The sequence below is a fragment of the Mustelus asterias genome, chromosome 12 (genome assembly GCF_964213995.1).
Source record: "Mustelus asterias chromosome 12, sMusAst1.hap1.1, whole genome shotgun sequence".
Taxonomy (NCBI): Eukaryota; Metazoa; Chordata; class Chondrichthyes; order Carcharhiniformes; family Triakidae; genus Mustelus; species Mustelus asterias.
This window is the reverse complement of record NC_135812.1, coordinates 50,180,228-50,185,837: the sequence shown is the minus strand read 5'-3', so window position 1 is coordinate 50,185,837 and position 5,610 is coordinate 50,180,228.

Here is a 5,610-nt window from a genome sequence, read left to right as displayed (position 1 = left end):
GCTCCTGATTCACGTGTTCGCCTGTTCTTTCACTAGTGCACCGAGGTAGTCAATCCATAGCAACATAAATCAACACTTGTGTAGAAATGTGACCGGTGTCCGAAAATCCAGACTCCCTTTAAGAACAGCCTTAATGTGAAGTGAGTGAGGCGAATGCATTGATCGTAACTCTGAGTGTCTTTTCCTTCAGAAAACGGAGCTTGTATTTATCACTGCAAATGTAGAGTTCTGGATAGGTGACTTGAATTTCAATGGAGCTTTAGCATCGAGGTAAAGGCCGTGTAAAGGCAGTGTTATTGTCAGGGAGGCCTATCCATTGTCTCCATCATGTGGAGCACAGGGGGACTACAGCAGCTAATGGATTGACATGAGTTTCAGATGTATCAGCCTATGGGCTTTAGTTGGAGCTTCCTGTGCCAAGTCCACATGAGGCAGTCAATTCTGACCTGTCTATCCAGAACAACTTATTGAATCATAGAAATCATAGAAACCCTACAGTGCAGAAGGAGGCCATTCGGCCCATCGAGTCTGCACCGACCACAATCTCACCCAGGCCCTACCCCCACATATTTACCCGCTAATCCCTCTAACCTACGCATCTCAGGACTCTAAGGGGCAATTTTTTTTTAACCTGGCCAATCAACCTAACCCGCACATCTTTGGACATCCAAACAATTACCAGCCTGAGGCAGATTATATATTTTTTTTTACATGGACGGGGCATTAGTTTGACTCCCCCATCCCTTCTAGGATCATTGAGTCTGACTTCTCTGGTTTGACCTGTCTGACTTGTGTGTCCCTACAAGGAGTAGTGCTCCTGCCGGAGTCACTGCCAGCATTGTGACAACATGGGGTCCTTTCACCAGGTCGAGGCGCAGCCTTTATGGAATTCCGTGGGGAAAGTCGGCTGAGCAAAGTTTCTGCCATGCATGATTTGGATTTTTAGATTAATTTGCCATGGCACTTCATCATTTCATAGAAATCATAGGAGTCATAGAAACCCTACAGTGCAGAAGGAGGCCATTCGGCCCATCGAGTCTGCACCGACCACAATCTCACCCAGGCCCTACCCCCACATATTTACCCGCTAATCCCTCTAACCTACGCATCTCAGGACTCTAAGGGGCAATTTTTAACCTGGCCAATCAACCTAACCCGCACATCTTTGGACTTATTTTACATTTTTCAGAAGAATTTTAGCAGGCAGAGATGGTAACATCATGATAACCTCACTGGCCTAAAAACCCAGAGGCCCAGACTAATGTTCTGGGGACATGGATTCAAATCCCACTGCAGCAGCTGGTGGAATTTAAATTCAATGAATAAAATCTGGAATATAAAGCTAGTCGCTGTAATGGTAACCGTGAAATTATCATCAATTGTTGTAAAAACTCATCTGGTTTACTAATGTCCTTTATGGAAGGAAATCTGCTGTCCTTACCTGGTCTGGCCTACATGTGGTTGACACTTAACTGCCTCTGAAATGGCCTAGCAAACCACTCAGTTCAAGGGCAATTAGGTATGGGCAACAAATGCTGGCCCAGCCAGTGACGCCCACATCCTATGAAGGATTATGGGGGCGATTCTCCCAACCCGCTGCCCTGACGCCGGCATCTCCACATCACTGCTTTAGCAGCACAGCGGGCCAGGAGACTCAAGTGGAGACCATTTAACTGGCTTCCTGCTGGGCGTCACGGCCTTCGCTAGTCTCTGGTTGCCGGATTTCTAGCGCTGTCAGCTCCATGCTAGAAATCGGTGCGGACCTGCATTAAATACTTAAATTAAAATTTAAATCTGATTAGTGGTTCCGGGACTGAAGTCTCTGGGCCCGCTAGCCTCTCCCTCCACCGACCAAGAATGTTTCACTCCAGCGGGGTTTACAATAGCTCCCCACTAACGGGGAGCTGGCGGCCTGATCCCGCTGGAGTGAAGGAGGGCCATGGAGGCCCCCCGGGAGGTTGGAGGTAAGGGGGAAGTGCCCCCTGGACATTGCCAGCTTGGCACTGCCCAAGGGGCAAAGTGGCATTGCCCAAAGGGGCACCTTGGCACTGCCCACCTGGCATCAGGCGATGCCAAGGTGGTGGAGCCAGAGAGGGTGGGGCCTATAGGGCACGGGGCCTCTGGGGGGGTGGGGGGGGACATTTACCTTTTGTCTGAGCTATCCCTGCCACCATTCACCTGCTGGGTTTTCCGAAACCTCAGAAACCCAACCTCAATAGCAAGACGGACAGCTTTGGTAGCATATTTCACTCACCCCCGAGGAGCTGGATGATAGCTGTCCATCTCCATCAAATCCGCAAGTGGGCAGTTTGGAGGTAGGGGTGGGGTCAAGTCTCAGATTTTTTAAAGGTTTTAGCATCTCATTGGAACTTAAGCTTCACGTGTAAGTGTTAGGATTCACTCTGTACTGTGATGTTCGTGTGAGGTGTGATAAGCTCTGATATAAGGGAGATTCAGGCTGTGATCGCCCCATTGAAAGCTCATTTTCCATGTGCACAAAGAACTGAACAGAGTGCGACAAAATACATTTAAAAAAAAATTAAACAGGTCACTTAATTTCTCCTGCCTGCAAACAGTAAGGCAAACAATTGGAGACACAGTTCAGTGGTTAGGAAGATCAATGGTTAGGAAGGAAGCCCGAGCGGTGAGTACTCCTGTACGTCTATTCAAAGATCATCCCTTATGGTGCAAATGCTCAGATTGGGTCTTGTGGATACAGCACTTTGCTACACTTGTCTTCCTCTCTCAGCAGCACGGTGCCACAATGGTTAGCACTGCTGTCTCACAGCGCCAGGGACCTGGGTTTGATTCCCAGCTTGGGTCACGTTCTGTGTGGAGTCTGCATGGTCTCCCCGTGTCTGTGTGGGTTTCCTTTGGGTGCTCCGGTTTCCTCCCACAGTCCGAAAGATGTGCTGTTTAGGCACATTGGCCATGCTAAATTCTCCCTCAGTGTACCCGAACTGGTGCCGGAGTGTGGCGACTAGGGGATTGTCACAGTATCTTGATTGCAGTGTTAAAGTAAGTCTACTTGTGACACTAATAAATAAACTTAAAACAGTACTTCAGTAGCCTTGGTTTTGAGGATATCCCTGCTTTGTGCAGGCACTGCTGCACTCTGTACTTCAGCTGTGGAGTGCCCAATTCTTATAGCCATTTTGTTTAGGTGCCTCTTCAGAATGGAAAGATTTGTCATGTCCCTTTGTTTCTCTTTGGCCTATTTTCGAATGAAAATCCAACAGTGGTGTTAAGTTAGTGATGAGGTGGAGATGCCAGTGTTGGGCTGAGTTGGGCACAGTAAGAAGTCTCACAACACCAGGTTAAAGTCCAACAGGTTTATTTGGAATGATGAGCGTTCGGAGTGCTGCTCCTTCATCAGGTGACTGGGTATCATTTTAACTCAGCTCTCACGCTCACATGTCCTTCCTTGGCCTGCTGAGGTGCTCCAGTAATGCCCAACCTGATGCTCACCTATTGAAGGAGCTCTGAAAGCTCGTGATACCAAATAAACCTGTTGGACTTTAACCTGGTGTTGTGAGACTTCTTAGTGTTAAATTAGTGGATGAGGGAGTACTGTAGCCCTGCACACGGAGTTACATTTAAAGAATGTAAACATCATTTTTGAAAACATTTCAGCCAAGAATATTTTGGGGTTTAAATTCTATCCCCAGAAAATAGGGAAATTTGACCTGCGATGGCCCTGTGTCTGTTGATTCAGATTCATGGTACCTGCTCGTGTCAGTAACTTCAACATACTGCAGTGTTGGTCACCTAATGTTCATGCGAGGGTGGGCATTGTGAGTGGATTGCTCCACTTAAAGCAACCTTCTCTGCGTAAAGCTCATGGCATCTCTGTAGGGGTGGTGCATTGTGGATGAAGCAGGTGCTGGGAGAAGGTGACGCAGAGGAATTGTCACTGGACTAGTCATCCAGTAGCCCAGACTTAATGGTCTGGGGACACGGCAGCTGGTGGAATTCACCCCTGTCCTTTAGGGAAGGAAATCTGTCCTCCTTACCTGGTCTGGTCTACACGTGTCTTACACAGTAATGTGGTTAACCCTTAACTACCCAGAGAAATGGCAAAACAAGTTACTCAATTAAAGGGCAATTAGGGATGGGCAACATACATTGGCCTTGTCAACAATGCCCACATTAAAAAAAACAGAATCTGACTCGGGTAAATTGTAATTTAAGGTTTCAGCGTGGGGAGAAATGAGACAGGAGAGTATGACCTAGAGCAGTTACTGCAAGTCTGGGGGCTGGGAAGAGAAATGGTCTGATCTGGCCAGACCAGACCTCGGGAGGGCAAAGTTACAGCGATGCCTAAAAGAGCATGGTGCCCTGGTGTGTGTGGGACAGTGAGGCTGCGTAACATTGAGAGAGTGTGGCACTGAGAGTGGGGGTGTGGCACTGAGAGTGGGTGCACATGTTTGGCAGTGAGAGAGTGAGTGAACCTTACTCCCAGTCTCAGCATCCTCACTCACTCACAGCACCTATACACCCACTCCCAGTGGGTAAGGGTGGCTGAGTGAGTACCCTGAGACTGAGTCAGCCAGGCACATCCACGCTGAACCCTCTCACCTAGTCATTTTTATTAACTTACCTTCGGATTTATCAAATGAATGTTATGATATTGCTTTAATTTCATTCAGCAGTTTTTAATTTTCTTAACGCCTCAATACTTTTGTTTTGAAAGTCAGTTTATTCTCGTGCCAAATGTTATCTTTCCAAAATGTGTTCGGCAGCCCCTCGGGAGGAAAAGTAAATGCAAGTATGGCCCCACCTGAGGGAAAAGGTTGAGCACATCAAAAGATAGGCGGATTAGCTGGATTGGCCATGCTAAATGTGCAGGGACGGTTACGGGGATGGGGACCTGGGTGAGATACTCTGTCAGAGGGTCAGTACAGACTTGATGGGCTGATTGGCCTCCTTCGCACTGTAGGGATTCTATGTTTCTAAGCCCTGCTCCAGTCCCAGGTTCAAGGAGGCAGCAGGATCTGATAGTCACAGAGGTCAAAGCTAAGAGTCAAGCTCTGAGGGTCTGGATGCAGTGGTACAAGATGCCCAATGACCTCAATGGCCAAGGTCATCCTCAAATGTGGGCCGGGATTCTCTGGCGGGGGGGATTCTCCAATCCCTTTGGCAGCACATCCCTGACCACGGGTTTCCCATTGACAGCGGCAGGACCAGGGGATCCCGCTGCTAGCAAACAACGTGCCTCCTCCCGCCAGCAGGAAACATGCCCTGGGAGGTCGGAGAATCTCCCCGAAGGTATCTGAGCAAATGTACCACAAGGTACTGCCACATTACCCACATGCCAACAAGCATTATCAATCAGTGCTCATTTCTGATATTCAGAGCTTCACCTCTTTCTCACACATTTAACCCATTTAAACCTCAAACCCACACTGCGCACATTGCCAGCAACTCAGACATGACAGTCAGATCACCCAAAGAGATTGCATCACACATCTCCCTCCCTTACACAACACCGTGATGAACAACTGGAGCTGGCAGCAACTCACTGGTGGGAGATAGGCACACCTATATTTCCTCACTGTTGCCGAGGAGGTGGCCATCATTGGGAAGGTCATTGGGAAGGCCATTGATGAG